Raw genomic sequence first — 17,339 nt, forward strand, 5'->3', positions numbered from 1 at the left:
GCATGTGCTGCCCGAGTACCGGGGCACACGGGATGCAGGGGTGTCAAGTCTGAGCCCAGGGCCCAGCTAGGAGCTGGGGGGTGCCTGCAGGGCCCTGGCAAACTCTCCTCTCTCTCAAACGCAAGCTGACCATATCACACCTCTGCTTGAGATCCTTGACACGGCTCTGCAGAGTGAGCTCTTGCACCCAGAGGCCTTCAGCTAGTAGGTGCTGTACCTTTATTCAGAGCCACAAAATTCCAAGACTTTACAAGGGGTTTCCTCTCAATGCACCCCACCTAAGAGACAGGTCTCCTGTATCTCTCGTTTTGCAAATGAGAAGGACAGGTCTGAGACAAGTGAAGTCTCCCCAGCATGGCACAGAGAACAGGTGGCAGAGCTGACACCCAGACCCTGGCCGCCTACTTCCCAGGTTCCAGCTCCTTCCGTGAGACCACTCTGTGCTCCCCTCCAGCTGGCTGCAGCCAACTCACCGTTCCTCTCAGCAACACTGGTGCCTCCTCCCCCTAAGGGTGGTCTCCCTTCTCACCCTCTATGTCAGCTGCAGCCCCACCAGCTCTGTGACCCTGAGCAAGCGGTTTAACCCCCAGTTTCCACTTCCTCCTCTACAAGATGGAGGGAAAAGCCTCGCAGGGTTGTGAATACTAAATGCGATGACGATTGCCTAGTAAGTGCTCAGTAAATGCTTGCTATTGTTATTTTTCTATTATTATCACCCCAGGGCCTATCACAAATACTTCATAAATACTGAGTTATGGAGGGACAGGTAGGTAGAGGGACGGATCCGGAGATGAATGAATAGGGGGCGGGTGCAGGGACGAAGGGACTCTCACTCTAGTGTCCAGCACAGGCCTGGCAAAGGGTGGGCCTCAAGGAGAGATCAGCTAAAGACTAAAACATCATCACCCCTCTCTCCTGACCCACCCCATAGCCCTGCAAAAAGGCTGGCCAAGGTGGGCACAGTCCTTGTAAAAGGGGGATTCCAGGGGCTCCCATCCATCCTCCTCCCGGAGAAGCAGGCCCAGCATGTGGCTGGCCTGTACTGGGGTTGAACAGCTCTGCACCAGGGACTCAGCTGGAACAGGCAGGCGGCAAAGCACCCCAGAGGCACTCGGCGGTGAAATGCTGCATTTCACATAAAGGGGTTTGCGATGGGTCCTGCTCGGAGAAATCAGGGAAACTGGGAACACAGCGCCTTCTTTTAATACCCATTTAATATTTATGGAGCCGCAGCAGCGCGTCAGCCACCGTGCAAGAAGGCGAGCGTTTCTCTGCCGCGCAGCCCATCCGCAGAGGGGAAGCAGCATTTCCCAAACAAACAGCTTGTAGCTGGGAAGCATTTACACCTGGTCCACAAAACCAGGCAGCACTTGAGCAACGCGGAGTGTGCTGGGACCAACGCAGGGAGACCCCCTGGGCTTCCGTCCTGGCTCTCATCCAGCAGGGTGACCTTGAGCAAGTTGTGCACCCTCTGTGCAAGTGGGTCAGAGAGATGGAACTAGGGAGGAAGGGCAGAATGCAGGAATGAAGCACTACTTATGCAACAGATATCCGCCCCAGCCCTGCGCCCCTCTCTCTTCCCAGGGGCCAGAAAGAGCAATGGAAAAGCAAAGATCCCTGCCCTCAAGGAATGGGGGAACAAGGAGTGTGAAGACACACTTTCATATAACATGGGGACCTGGGAGGAAACAGAACAGGGTAAGGGGGTTACAAGTAAGGGAAGAGGGATTTGCTTTAAATTGGATGACTAAGAAAGGCCTATCTGAAGAGGTGATGCCACCTCACACAGGACTGATAAGAGAAGCCAGCCACACCCAAACCAGGGGAAAGAGAACTGAGGCAGAGGGGATTGGCAAATGCAAAGGCCCTGAGGCAGAAGTGGTGTCAGTCAATGGCCTCACTTTTACTATTGCTGTTGTTGGCACTGGCACACTTCTGCAATGGAGAAGAGCCTGGACTGTGAAGTCAGAGAAAGCAGTGATCAAATTCAGCCTCAGGAGCTGCTGGGCTGTGGGACACTAGGAAAATCACTCAACCTCTCTGCTTCCACTTCTCCATTGGTGCCCTCAAGGCATTTCAGAAGGGACATAATGAGCCATGTGCCTGCCCCTCCATAAAGGTCCAGAGTGCCCAGATCAGGTCTGCCCAGCCTGCACTTGTTGAAAAAAATTCCCTCCATTTTTTAGGGCTTAATCTCTGACAGAATGGCTCCCCTTTCTGTTTTCCTCACAAAGGCACATATTTGTTGGTCCTTAGGTACCAACAAATTGACTTGGACCAGGGCACTCAACAGAAAACCAGGGCTTTAGCCAAGACACCAAGGAGCAAGACCCATTAGACAGCCACCACGTGGAAAGCCGATCCTAGGAACGCCGTTGGTCTCAAGGCCCCTACCTCCACCTGCGTGCCTGTGCCTCTCTGACCACACCCCTGCCCCCGCCCTTCTCTGGCCTTCTGGTAGTCTTGGCCCTCCATCACCATGGCCACACCACACCCCCCACCAGAAGGAATGTCCTAGAACTCTCTGCCATTCCCTCTGGCCCAGCTCCTCAAGTCAACTCTGGAGGCTGCACTCGGCCCCCTCTCACTTCTCACCCCTGCTCAACTACTCAAGGGTTCCCTGGCAGAGCAGGAGCCCCACCTCAGAGTCTCCACACGTACTATCCCCTCTGCCTGGAGAGCTCTGCACACCACACTACCCCCACACTCACCCCATTTCCTGGCTCCTGCCCATGCAGACTCAGAGGGCTCAGGGCCTGCGAGACATCTTTCTGGGCTGCCCCTGCAGGTCAGGAGCCTCTGTTCACAGCCCCTCAAGGCCTCCCTTCTCAGCACTCCCTGCACACAGTTTGGTTCTGTGTCTGAGCTAAATGAGAAGCCAAGAATAAAATGAAATGTGAGCAAACCAACAAATAGATAGATGGATGGACGGATGGACGGATGGACAGACGGATGGATAGATGGGGAAAACTGCACCAGCCTTTGCGTCTGACAGTCCACGTTCAAAAGCAGCTCCTCCTGGAGCCGTTTTTCAACTGCAAGCCGTGGACGCTAAACCCTCCCTCTGGGGACTGCTGGGATCATTCAAGGACACAGGAGACACAGCAGCCCTTAGCCTGGGCCAGCACACAGTAGGTACTTACTAAATGTCTCCTCTACTCCTGTTAGAAATTTCTGATAAAACCCAGAAGCTCCATAAGAACTTTGGAGACTCCAGCAGCGATTTTCAGAGAGTTAAGCAACACTCCCATGCCTGGCCCCCAACCATGACATGGAGCCTGGGGGCTGCGGGCAGGGTGCTGAGGCTCAACATGGCCATTACAGCCCCCCAAACTCGGCATGGAGCCTGGGGGCTGCTAGCAGGGTGCTGAGGCTCAACACGGCCAGTACAGGCCCCCAACCACGGTGTGGAGCCTGGGGGCTGCGGGCAGGGTGCTGAGGCTGAACACAGCCATTACAGTCCCCCAATCCTGGCATGGAGTCTGGGGGCTGCTGGCAGGGTGCTGAGGCTCAACACGGCCAGTACAGCCCCCCAACCCCGGCGTGGAGCCTGGCAGGGTGCTGTGGTTGAACACAGCCAGTATAGCCTGACCTCGGCTAGTATTTCCAGGAAAACTCTTCACCACCCCTCTCACACTGGCACTGGTCAGCCCCAAAATATACTGTTCTCTGGGCAAGACCCTGTTCTAAGACCCAAATAACTAGGATAAGAAACGAGCCCTCAAAGGGCTCAGACCAGTGGAAGCAAACAGACAGATCAACAGATCTCCTCAAAACCCCTGTATGAGCAGAAACAGTGGAGGGGCTCCGTGGGGAACCCAAGAAAGCCCCCGCCAAACCAAGGCCAGCCAGTGTGTGCAGAGGGGCACAAAAGGAAGGCACAGAGAAGAGCCTGGGCTCACATGGGGCATCTCAACAGCAGGTGGATTTTTGCAAAGCAGAGCTTGGTCATTCCAGTGGCCCATATCTGTCCAAAGATGTGTCAGGAAAATCTTGGAGCATTTGCACTGCCTGGGTGGCTGTGGACCCACACACCAAAAACATATCTACTTTGCGGGAGTGAGGTGCTGGTACCATTGTTACCAGCATCCCCTCTGGCTCTCAAAAGTATAGAAAGGTCAAGGTCACTTTTAATGAAAATCAATGTGAGGCTATTAAGGCAACTACCCTCCAAAAGCCACCAGTGTTTCTCCTCCATTCATTGGCATGTCTTCAACAACCACTATGAGGCTAGGACAATGTCATGTTGCCCTGAGCCCAAAACTCAGTTGACAATCAACAACCACAGAGGGACGACTGTCTCATTAAACATGAGAAACCGCCAGGGAAACAACCCCACCGCAGCCTTCGTGGCTGCGGCATTCTGGAGAACCCCATGCTTGGATAAATTCTGTCAGGACTCCAGCCACACCTTTGCTCCAAGTCTGTTTCTCATCCTTTTCCTGTGAGCAGCCTCAGCCTCTCCAACTAGGCGCCCAAAGCACGGCGGCTTTTCCCGCAGCCGAAGGCTCAGAGCGGCGTGGGGAGAAAGCTGCTCGGCTCAGCAAAGGCACTGCTCGTTTGCTGAGGCTTTTGTTGCAATGTGAGGAAATGTCACAGAAAAAAACACACTAACACCTAAGTGGTCCCCCCAAGCAAAATGCAGGAGATAATATGTATCAGAAAAAGTACCAAGGTGCAGGGGCTTGGAGAGAATTCTTTTACAAGCCGAGATTCCCACACAAGCTCAAAAATCACTTTTAAATTGTGTTTTCTTTCCTTGTTTTGCTTGTGCCCAAAAACATGCAATTGATTAGTCAATAGCAGAAAATGTCATAAAGGGTAAAAAAATAAAAAAAAATATAGAGAGACTCAAAGGAAAGGAAAAGAAACAAATAGCCCAATGGAGAAAAAAAATCAAACCCAGTCCCCCCATGCCCTAAAATGATAGACCCTGACGTTTGACCTCCCTCTTTATCAACTATGGGTTTCCAAGGGGAGAAGCGATTGGCCTGCAGCTGGTATTAGCAGCTAAGCTGAATGAGTTGATGAGCTAAGTAGATGAAGAAATCCACAAATATAGTGAAAATTAGACCCTATTCCTTGAAAAAGGATCAACCACAAGTGACTTTAAAGCATTTACCACTTAAAAACCTTTTAGCTGGGCCCATTTTGAATTATGACTACATGATTTTAAATTACACTTTCTAATTCCTCCCCACCACCACCCCAGCAGTCTCTGCCGCCTCATTTTCCAATTATGTACTTTTATTTCAGAATATGAAGAGTGCTACTTATTGGATCATGTCCTGTCTGCCACAAATAGCTGCTCACTTATTCCTTTAATTTTAGCCATGAATGCAGTTGGTTTGCCCGGCTTGTCTTCAAATTCTGAGTATCCTCCATTCCCATCACACAGATCGAGGCCCGAGATGCAGAGAAACCCACAAAGCTCGGGCAGAGAAGTACGTTTGTCAACCAGTGCTTTGCTCCATAAATTATTATAATTCCTGGTGCTTTCTATATCCATCTAGCAGATCAGCAATCACATAAATAATAGTGAGTAGACTGATCTTTTTTCTTCTGCAAAGTGCTACGTCCTAGTTTTCAAAATAAAGCACTTGGAGAATCACATATCTGTGAGTTGAAATGGGAAACTGCTCAGGTCCATCTCAAACATGCACACCGATGTATCACACACAAAAGGAAATAAGAGTAAACGTGTAGAGATCAGCATTCTGTGTCCCTTTCCCACAGACACATCAAGTCCCACTCAACATGAATGGGGGTTTGGGACATGCGTGGTTGGGGGAGAAGAGTCAAGAGGGCCATGGTTGCTCAACACGCAGACACAATTTGCAAAGAAAGTAAATGTGGATTTACAGTTCTCGTGGAAATCTATTAAACAGATGTCACTGAAGCATAATCAAATCGGCACTATGGTAATTCCACGCTTAAGTCTAAGATTGGGGTTTTGCCATTTTTATGATCAGTTCGACTGTATTTTTTGTGATCGTGCAGGAATTTGCAATTAAGGATTAAACCTGCAAAGTATAAGCAATTAACTAATGTGTCTGAACGACAAACTTAAGAAAGCAAAACTCCATTCTCCAACCCCCCACCCATTCATGCAGTGATCCTGGGGTAGGTTAAGGGGTTGGGAGGGCACATTTGCCTTTCCTATGAACACCAAAATGCTAAAAAGTGCTTCGCTATGAAAGGAGAAAGGCAGGGTGCCGGGAAGGGCTTACATTTCTCGGGTAGCCGGTGCGATTGATTTTGCAGTCTTGCAAACTGCAGTACCGTCCAGAAAATGCAAAAGAATGAAATGAAGGCGAAACAATGAGAATGTTGGAAATTGGAAGCAGACATCATTTTCTCCTCTAAAGTGATGAAATTAGCATGGGTGATGCCAAAAGTCTTTTCATGTGCATCAATGCTACGAGCCTCAAATCCTTCTTGAAAGGAGGGAATAGAAATGTGAAGATGAGCAATTAACAAGTGACATCACAGAAGCAAACTTTCAGGTGCAGACTGGGGTGACCGGAAGGGGAGCCACCGCCCGCCTGGCTCTGAAATGGACACAGATCACAATCAACTGGAGGGGAGAAATTTTTCTTTCTGCAGCTGCTTCTATGTGTGATGATTACTAGGTTCGGACGTTAATCTGGCCAAGTTCATGTCCAAGAACCCCCCCCCATAGGGTCATTCACAAAAAGGCACAGAAGGACCAAGGAATATCTCATGTCACCATGGAAGTTCAAAACTAATACACATAATCTCAATTTGTTACAATTTGTTTCAGGAGATTAGGCTGCCCTCATCCCTCATAGACATCTTAAACAGAAATACAGCAAAACTAAGTCTCTTTTCATTAGGAGGGGGGAAAGTCAAAACAAAGTAAAACATTTGTGCTGGCTGCAGACTGCTCAGGTCACAAGAACCACAGTGAATCAACCAACTGAGAAACTATTTATATATTTATATCCTCCCCCCAACACAACCCCCCAAAAGGGGGCTTTTATTTTTTTTCTCTTTATGTTGTTTTTGCTTTTGATATTTTAGTCACCTCTTCAGACCAAGTCAAACCATGGCAGTCTGAAGAGGAGGCTCACTGGTGGTCTCATTATGTGGGGACATCCACATACCAGGTCCCCGGGCTGCAGTGAGTTGCATTAGAATGCCCCAGGGCAGCCTAAACAATTCTTCCTTTACTCCCATATTCTCCCTGCCGCCCACCCCCACAAATGTTGGGCACAAATGGACCTAGACCATGCCTAGACCATGAGGCATCCAGGCCAGAAGAAAGGTCCCACAAGCAGGCCTGTGTCTTATCACAGGAGCCACCAACTTTAACCTGTGGGCACAGAGTGAGCCTGAGAACCTATTCTTGGACCTCTGCACCTGGGGAGCCTCTGGCCTCAGGTATCCTCTCTCCAGAGGTGCAGACAGACATAGGTACATACTGCAGAACGGAAAGATCTCAGGGAGAGGAAGAACGGAAAGGGAAAATTCATGAAAAGACCCTTTTTTGTTCCCGATGAGGGAGGGGCGGTGGGAGAGACATGTCACATTGTCACATTAAAGATTTTGACAGACAATTCAGGGATAAGGCAGAAATTCCACCCTTAACAGCAGCTCGCAGGAACTTGAAAGGCATTAACTAACCTCCACTAATTGCATGTTTTTCTGTGCATAATATTTACTTGTTAAAAGTCTTTGCCTGGGCGATTAATTTCCTCTGCCCTGCTATTCACGATCAGCTCACAGGCCTGAAACTAGAAAAATGAAGTCATTTTGATAGATTAAAAAGATGATTGCACTTTGAGGAAGATTTTCCTTTTTCCAGAAGTTCAGAACCCACACTCAGAATGCTAATTTTTCCCATCGAATGCTCCCTTCAGTGAAACCCAATAGCCATCCTTAACCCAGATGAGGGGTGCACACCAGGGGCCCCAATGCCTGCATGTGAAGGTAGCAAGTTCAAGGGAGAACAAATGAACTTAAATCACTTTCATTGGATAAAGATTTAATAGTCTCATAAGTGGACTGGGCAATTTCCAAAAGCAGGCTTTTCTTAAACGATCATTTCTTATGTTGGTTGGTGTATTCCTGACAGTTTGAACTCAAGAAGAAACACCCAAGATACCATCGTTTCCCTGGACCTAGACCTGCTCTACTGTCCATAAATGCAGCCCACAGGGCATCAGCTTGGGGGGTGAGGGGACCAGGCACTGAGGGATTCTAAGCATATATGCAGTGGCCACACAAGATGTTTCCTCTTACTTGTAGATGACACTCTGAGCCTACTCGCATCAGCGTCACAGGTATCTAATTCAATCCTGGTCTTCCGAAATTCCTGAGAATAAATAGGAAGGCAGTCCCACACCAAAATACTTCCAAACACACGATTAAATCTCCGTGACTGGATTATCGCCTTTTGACTAGCCATCAGCCAATTAATGTGCCTCTAACCGGTGAGCACTCGAATGGAATGGATGTAGCCATTCTCAAGCCGAAATCCATCTTGAGAAAAAAGATTTTACAAGTGCTGTGGGGCTGCCACTCGGAAAGCCAATTTGCAGGGATCCGGGTACGGAGGAGCGCAGCTCATTGTGTTGGTCCCCATGCTGCAGGCCCTGCAGACTGCGCTGGGCTCCAGACAGCGTCCTGGTCACCACGGGCTCTACAGCCCTGGCATCCTCCCCTGCCTCAGCCCAGCCCAATCCAAGAGACCCCACCCCAGGTGGTTTCTTGGAGTCATGGCTCTGGTGGACAGAGGCCTTAATTCCAACCAGGACTGGTGGTCAGCTGGTGGCCTCTCTGACACCCCCCCCCAAAAAAAGCATGTTTAGCCCTGTACCAGATTACTCACAAATTGGCTTTTGGGTACTGTTTTTGTTGTTGTTGTTGTTGTTGTTTTAACAAAGTCCAGTCAGAGCATTAACAAAGCATGGCCCTGTCCCCCCAGCCCTGCAGATCCCGGCCATTCAACTCCTGCAGAGCCAGCTCACTTTTGTTCCCCCAGTTTAATTTCATAATCCTTTGCCACTTAACAAGCTCTCCTCCAGGGTCCATCAACCAAGCTGTGGACATGGGGAGGGGAAAGGCAAAGAAGCTCCTGGATCTGAAAGAGAGGCCAGCCCAGCTCTGGGGAAGAGAGGTTAGCTGGGCAGGGGTGAGGACCAGCTCCAGAACTGGGCCTCCAGACAGCCTGATGGAGCCCATGGAGGAGGGTGGGTCCTGAACCCCAAGCTGTGGTCTCTGGACTCCTAGACACATCCCCTCTGACTGACCCTCCTCTGGCTCTGCCAGGGTGAAGGGAAATGGCATGAATTTGCTCTCGCACAGCATGTCCCAGAGCAAACACACGCGAGACCGAACTGGTCCTCTGCACTGGCACTGCGTGAAACGCCGCCTTGGAGGGCTGGGACCTGTGTGGTTAGCCAGTGATTCCCGGGCTGGGCGCACAGCAGGCGGCGGTAAGTATGTGTTGAATGAGTGAGCGGATGGATAGACGGATATGTGGACACATGAATGGCTGGACGGAAATGGATGAAGTTTTCAGCAAAATCTAGCGAAAAGTGGCCACTGGGCCAGCGTTAGACTCTCCTCCCTTCCCCCCGAGTGCCAGTAGGGGCTTCGTGGCACACAGTAGGCGCTCCACAGCCAGGGTCCGCTATTGTTACTACATTCATCGTCACTTGCACCCCAGCAGCCCCCTTCTTTCCCCAGCTACTCCTCCAGCAGCCAGCAGCGACCGCCAGGCGGGGGAAAAGTTTCGCTGACCCCGTGGACCCAGCCCCCCTCCCGCCCTCACCCGCTCGGCAGGCAGGGCAGCCGGCGCCCGCACCCGGCGAAGGCGACCAAAGTAACTTTGCGGGCGCCCCTGCGCTGAGCCGCGGGCGTCACCCCGCGCCTGCACAGGGTCCCAGCCGCGCCCCCGCCCGCGCCCCGCCCGCCCCCGGCCCTACCTGGCCCCGGGCTCCTCTTCGGCGGCCGCGGCGGCCGCGAGCAGCAGCGCGCACCGAGGGAGGCAGGGGCTCCCGGGAGGGAGGCGCGCAGGGGCGGGGGCTCCTCCGGCGGCGGCCTCCTCGCCGCGCGTCCGAGGCTGCAAGTGGGAGCCAGACTCCTCCTTCGGGGGGCGGGGGGCTCCCCGCGCCCCCTCCCTCGCCCGCCCGGCTCCCCCGCCCGCCGCCGCCCTCTCCGCGCCTGCCCGCCCGGGCCGCCTCCCCCCGGCCCGGCCGCCGGGAGGGCCGCGCTCGCGTCCCCGGTCCCAGCCCCCGCGCGGCCACCCGCCGGGGCCCCCGCCAGGCCGGCCAGGCCTCGGTCCTCGGCGCCCGCCCGGGCCCGCCGCCCGCATCCCGCTGCGGAGGGGACGGGAGCGCGGAAGCCGGCCCGGACGAGGGAGGAGGAGCGGGGCCCGCGCTGCGGAAAGGGGAAGGCGGCCGCCCCGCCGCTCCCGCGCCCCCTCCGCGCCCTCCCCCAGCCCCGAGCCGGGCCGCGCGCGGGCTGGGCGGGGGCGCTCTCACCTTCGGATCCGCGGCCGCAGCACAGGGCACCGCGTGGAGAGGCGTGCGCGGCTCCTTCCGGGGCGCCGCAGCCCCCGCGCGAGGCCCGGAGCCCTCCCGGGGCGGCCGGGACCCCGCGCTCCCTCCGGCCCCTGTGCCGGGGGTCTGGAATTTACCCCTCCGTCCCACTTCCGGAGAGACTGGGACCCCAGTTACTAGTCGGCATAGGCCACGCTCCTTCTCCCGTGCCCCATCTCTTCCACTGTACTCCCAGGTCCCCAGCAGGTCCCCAGTCCCTGGGCGAGTGGGCGGCCGGCAGCAGCCTTACACCCAGGGCCATGTAAGCGAGTGGGGACCTGGGGGGACCCGGCACCTCGTTTGGCGAAGGCCCGGCCTTAGGGAAGAAAGGGGAGAGCAACACCCTCAGCCGGTTGGTCACCCCAAGGAGTTGGACAGGCCCCTGCGACCTCAAGCCCCCTGCTGCCCTTAAGGAGGGGTGTCCACGGAGCTTTTCATAGACAGAAGGCAGGTCACTCTGGCTGAAAGGGACAAGAGAAAGGGTGCGGCCCTTAGAGGCCCATCTAAGACCCTTCAACAAACGTCCCCGTCCCCAACTCACACATGCACAGGGCCTCTCACTCCAGGGTTCATCAGATCATCAGACATAGGCACCAAGAATCCCCTGGGGGGGCACTTCAGACCTCTTCTGCCCTCCAGGGGAGCCCAGTTTGCTCAGACAGGCAAAGGGCCGGGCTTTCTGGAGGTGGAGACACCCCCACTGAGTGTGCCCTAAGTGTATGCCAAGGAGAGAAGGTTGGTGGGAAAGGCCTTCCAGGCAGAGGGAACAGCATATGCAAAGGCCTTGGCATGGTCTGGGTGGTGCTGTCGTGGGGTAGAGACAAAAGAAAAGTCAGGAGGAGGGAAGAAGAGCAGGTGGCCAGGCAAGGAGCAGACGCCAAATGGGGAAGAGCCCGGGATGCCAGGGAGTGGCCTCTGTTAGGGGAAGCGGGAACCACAGGTTTGTAAGCAGGGATGTGATCTGGTGAGGTTTCTTTTCAGAACTTACTCTGGTGGCCCCCACAGAGGAGGAGGAAGGGCTGGAGGAGAGAGGCAGGTTGTAGAGGGGGAAAATGGAAGCCTGGGGCCTGGGAGCTGCCTGAGGGGCCTCAGGTGGTCACTCTCTCCTGCTTCCTTATCTTCCTTGTCTTTGGACCACAGTTCTCTCAGAACATCCCAAACACAACTGGGGAGTCTCTTCTCCTCTGGCTGCAGGCTTCCCACACACGATGGCTGCGAGGGAGATGGAGCAACTGTCCCGCCTGCCTAGGAGGCACCAAGAACCCCCTGGGTGGGCACTTCAGGGCTGGGTTTGGTGTCCAGCAGACTCCACCTACTGCTTGCCAAGGACAAAGCCCCAGATTGGCTGTGGCCTCAAGAGACCCTGAATGACAGTGAAGAATGTCCCTGGATTGAGAGCAGAGAAGTTCCCATGACACTTGTCCTCTAAGGCCAGCTTCATCACCACCTCCAGTCCTACCAGAAGTTCTCTCAGCTCCCAGGACATCATCTCTTATGTTCTCTGGATTCACGTTTATTGAGCACCTATTGTATGCCTGGTACTCAGCACCTCCTTTGAGGCAAGGCTTGAGGTCCCCACCAATAGGGCCTACCACCGCCTGCCCCACTCAGGCCCAGGCTCTGAACCCTGAGCTTGACAGCTCGACCAGAACTGCCTAATGTAACCCTCAAGCCTCCCCTGGGCCAGGCTGCACCCCAGAGATCAGGCTCCCCAGAGCCCAGTGCCACACCCCACAGGGGCTGGCACTCAGCAGGTACCCAGTGAACAGGCTCTAAAAGACAAGGGAATGGGGAGTGCAGGATGGGCAGGATAGACCCACTCCTAAAAGAGCAACCATTCTGGCAAACACAGCAGACATGCTGCTTTTGGAAAAATTTAATAACACAGTGGCACTTGTCATGAAGACTAATAGAAACACCACACAATCCCGCACTGCTAAATCAGCCAGGAGATGGTTCCTTCTGTTGAGAAGCATTTCCCAGGCACCTACTACGTGCTAGAGGTGAAGGGAGACCAGGACCTCTGCTCTAGGGGACACTGGGGAGAAGAGGGCAAGGAGAGGGGGGCAGTGCACGCAGCCCCAGACACCGCAGAGGAAGCAATGTGTACACTCCAGAGGATACAAGTCTAAATGCAGCAGAAGGACCAGCCTGTGTGAAGGCTCAGAGTGTCCAAAGAGCATATGCGGCCAAGAAATTCACCTTCCCTGAGGCAGGACCTGCAGGCTGTTATGATAGCCCCAAATTGAATAGCCCCGGATGCCTAGCCAGAAGGTATTCAGTTTTTAAATTATGGTACATCCAGGGAATTTGAAGTAACCGCATCAGGTTGCTGAAATGTGATGTGGTAGGAAAACGATGTCCATGCTCAGCACACCTCCTGTGGGTACCCCCAGAACGCACTGATCCTGTGGATACCTCAGAATGTACTGATCCTGTGGGTCCCCCCAGAATGTAGTGATCCTGTCAGTCCCCCCCGAAATATACTGATCCTGTCAGTCCCCCTAGAATGCACTGATCCTGCGGGTCCCCCGGAATGCACTGATCCCGTGGGTACCCCCGGAACGCACTGATCCTGCATGTCCCCCTAGAATGCACTGATCCCGCGGGTCCCCCCCATAATGTACTGATCCTGTCGGTCCCTCCAGAACACACTGATCCCGTGGGTACTCCCAGAACACACTGATCCCGCGGGTACCCTCAGAAGGCACGGATCCCGCAGGTTCCCCTGGAACACACTGATCCCGCGGGTCCCCCTGCAATGTACTGATCCCACGGGTCTGCCCGGAATGCACTGATCCTGTGGGTCCCCCCGGAATGTACTGGTCCTGGGGTTCCCCCCGGAATGACTGATCCTGTGTCATGAGAATGAAAAGTAGAGGAAGAGCAGCAAAGAAGAGACAGGAAGTGCACATGGTAAAATGTCAACTTGGTGATGAGATTACGGGTGATTTTCTGCATTATTTAGGGATTTTTTTTTTTGTCTCCCACTTCCTGTGCTCATCGGGATGTTGTGAAGGGGTGTTCAAGGAGAGGTGTGAGCCGGGTGTGGGTGCCTGCAGGGCAGGGGCTGGGATGAGCTGAAGGCAGGGCAAGGCCCAGGCCACAGAAGGCTTCTGGTGGCTCCTAGATAGAGTGACTAAGCTTTCATGCCTTCCGGGGCCTCCCTGGTGACTGGCTCATAGCCAGCAAGCCTAAAGGGTTATTAATCAGCAAATATTCACATACACCATGTTAGGCCCAGGAGTCACCCTGGCAGAGAAGGCAGAGGATTCAGGGGAGGTGGAAGTCAGCACGGGCTGGGAGTGGGGAGAGTCTCCCAAGAGAAGGTGACCCACACTGAGACTTAAAGGATGGAGCCTGGTCTCATGTCCCCGCTCCTGCCCCATTAGACCTTTCCAAGATCTCTTAGACCCTAGCCCAGCTCTTTCTGGATCCAAGCATAGCCCAGAGGGGGTCACTTTCAGTCCAGCTGTGGCATGGGCCTCATCCTATTCTTCCTCTAGCCTCAGAGCCAAAGTTAGAAAAGCCACATCTATCAGGGACCCCGGGCCCTGCCTACCTCCAGCAGGCTCAGTCAGATACAGCCTACAATGACTACCCCAACTCTTGAACCATGCCTGACCACAGATTCAAATCTTGCCTCTGCCACTTACAGTGTGTAATTCTGAACTTCAGCCTCCTCTTCTGTTAAGCTAATATGATAAAATCTGCCTCAAGGGCAGTGCACATGTAGAGTGCCTGGTATACAGTGAGCATTTAGCAAGTGGTAGCAATTAACGCTGTCACAATTCTAGACACCAGAGTCTGGGGTTCTGGATTCTAACCTAGTTCTGTCACTAACTTGCTTAGAACCTTCTCCTGTTTTCTCTGAGTATCACTTTTCTTAACTCAAGGAGAAAAGGAGATATAATAGCTGAGTCCTGGGCTTGCTCGTGGATAGAATAACAAGATATGGAAAGACCCCAGGGGTTCCCTCTTCTTGATCAGGCTATTGTTCAAATGATCCCCCACCCGCACTCCATGATATTCCCTCATACAACCCCAGGCCATCACCCAGAAGACCAGGAGGGACCTGGATGGATGCCAAACTCAGGCAGGGCCAGCCATCCCCTGCAGTCTGCAGGAGTCAGCCGCTGGTGCCACGCCTGGGCCACCTGTCACTGCTCCCGAGGCCTGCCGGTACCTGTGGCCTCAGCCCCTCATTCCTTTGTTGCTTATTTCTAACAACAGCCTGGCTGGGAGCCCAGTTAGGGCAATCTCCCCCATTTTATAGATTAAAACACTGAGGCTCCAAGATGTTTTGAGACCTGTCTAGCTAGTATGCAGTGCAGTCAGGACCGCAAGGCCTCTTCAGGCTCCAACGCACAGGCTTTCCCGTCCATCCCCCACCAGCACCAGGCCAGCTCCTTCCAACCCCAGTAAGACCCCCAGAGCATCTCAGGTACCATCCCAGCCCTGCCAGGGTTCAAGGGACCCTGGTGAGCTGTCCAGGGTGCTGGCCAGACCCAGCTCTGCTCCACGGCCTTCTCTGATCTTTCCCAGCCACCACCTCTCCCACCTCTGAAGATCAAAGACTAAAAGTAGGAACATGTGAGACTGGACCTGCCCCCAGTCTCCCAACCCTGCTGCCCTGCATCTAGTGTGCCCCTAGATCACTCAACACGCAGGCCCTCAGCAGCCTTTTCTTTTGTTTTTGTTGGTTTGTTTGTTTTTGAGACAGAGTCTTAAGCTCTCACTCTGGGTAGAGTTCTGTGGCGTCACAGCTCACAGCAACTTCAAACTCTTGGGATTAATCAATTCTCTTGCCTCAGCCTCCCAAGTAGCTGGGACTACAGATGCCTGCCACAACGCCTGGCTACTCGGCAGTCTTTTCTAAAAATGGGCCCAACGTGGGGCAGGCCAGGAGGCGGTTCATACATGATATTCAGTAAACTTCCACAGATATCTGTGTCACCACCTCTGGGCCAAGCAAAGCCAGACACCCAGAGAGACTCAGACCTGGCCCTTCCCTCAAGTGAGAGGCCTATAGGCTGTGGGACCTGGAAAAAAATGACCATCAACTGCTGAGCACAGGCGGGCCTCCCATCTCTCCTGGGGGGCAGAGAAGGGGAGTGGCTTGGAGAGGGCAGAGAAGGACAGAGAGGACAGAAGCAAAAGCTCAGAGACAGGAACGAGTGTGGGGTCTGTTGTGGACTCCCAGCCCTGCCTTTAGCTACATAGCAGAACATGGGGTCAGTGTCTGGAACCAGACCAGGACCTGGGCATATCCCCAGGCAGTAGATGGAGGCTGAAAGGTTGAAATCCAGGTGCAGGCTGGGCAAGGCCTATAATCTTAGCCCTCTGGGAGGCCCAGGAGGGAGGATTCCTTGAGGCTAGGAGTTCGAGACCAGCCTAAGAAGAGCAAGATCCCTTTTCTACAAATTAGCCAGACATGATGGCACATGCCTGTAGTCCCAGCTACTCAGGAGGCTGAAGAAGGAGCATCGCTTGAGCCCAGGCGGCAGTGAGCTATGATGATGCCAGTGTACTCTAGAAGACAGAGGAAGACCCTGTCAAGGAAAGAAGGAAGGGAGGGAGGGAGGGGGGAATCAAGCCAGGTGCAGAATGGAGGAGTCTGGGAGAGAGGTGAAGAGGTCTGGGCAGAGCAGAGAAGGGGCCCCAGGAGGTAGAAAGGCCAGGGCTCCATGACTCTCAGGATAACTGCACATGAGTTAACCCTTGCTGGGCTCCATGCACTGTGCCGGGCACTTGACCTGGGTCTCCTTAGTCCACAGGACTGCCCTGCTCAGTGTGGAGGGGGGGACAGTGGTGGCAGGAACTAGGGTACCGCTCTGGATGAGCGTATGATTTCCTTAACATCCCTGACTCTGCCCCTGCATTCAGAAAGGACATAAAAGCACCTGGGGGCTGGTGGGGGTCAGATGAAGCACAGACTGTAAACAGTTTCTGAAAACTGGGGCCTCCATTCTTGGGGACCTCTTACTCCACTGTGGGATTGGGTGAGCTCACAGACCTCACTGCAGGCTTGATTCCTTGTGTTGTCTTCTCCCTGGGATGGCTGGCTCAAGAGCTGCTCCACCCCCAGGGTCATTCAGCCCACCCCACCCCACCCACAGAAGACCCCGAGTGCTAAGGCCAGTAGTGGCCACTGAGTTTGAATCAGGCATTCAAATCCCAGAGCCAGGTGGGGAGCCAAATGTGGGGAAAGGGGCAGCAAAACAGAATTTGCTCCACGTGGATAGTCCCAGCCTCGGCTGTGGAAGTCCAGGCCCAACCCTGTGCACACCCAGCCCAAACACCACCCCCTATCCAGAGAGGTCTGGGGGTGGCTTGGACAGAGGCCTAGGGCTCAGCACAGGCATCCTGGCAGCCCTGGGGCGAATGCCTTGGGAAGTAGAGGGCTGGGTGGTGAAGGAGGAGACGCCAGCTCAGAGCGGGCACATCTCTCAAGGGAGCAAGACCTGAAACCTGGGCGCCCCCATGCCCTGCACCAGGCAGCACCCCTGCTCCTGCCACCTGCCTGCAGTCCCTCCTGTCCGCCCCGTCCTCATGTCCCTCCTGCCCTTCCCTGGGCTCCCCGCGTGCCCACCTACCTGCTCCCGGCCTGCAGCAAAGGCACCCCTCCCCTCCAGGGAGCCCTGGCAGTGCCCCAGTGCTCCTCAGTCTGCACTCTGTTTGGGGAGGGGATGCTGTCTGTCCTGCCGAGGATACGCTTACCCAGCATCCTACCCCCCCAGCCCACCACGGGCCGCAGCTGCTCTGCCCTCT

General features: G+C 54.2%; 1 protein-coding gene across 3 annotated transcripts in view; it reads right to left on the bottom strand.

Moving 5' to 3' along the window:
• The window catches only part of MPPED1 (metallophosphoesterase domain containing 1), a 71,568-nt gene extending 60,957 nt beyond the window's left edge, over positions 1–10,611 (bottom strand). Inside the window, exon 1 of one of the 3 annotated variants that reach the window (XM_053585234.1) lies at positions 10,512–10,611. The gene's annotated coding sequence lies outside the window, so the exon portion shown is untranslated. Of the gene's footprint in view, positions 1–9,953; positions 10,379–10,511 lie in introns of those variants that run through there. The other 2 variants (XM_053585236.1, XM_053585233.1) reach the window with 2 other exon arrangements.
• Between the last annotated feature and the right edge of the window lie 6,728 nt (positions 10,612–17,339).

Source organism: Nycticebus coucang, chromosome 3 (genome assembly GCF_027406575.1).
Source record: "Nycticebus coucang isolate mNycCou1 chromosome 3, mNycCou1.pri, whole genome shotgun sequence".
In the NCBI taxonomy this organism is placed as follows: Eukaryota; Metazoa; Chordata; class Mammalia; order Primates; family Lorisidae; genus Nycticebus; species Nycticebus coucang.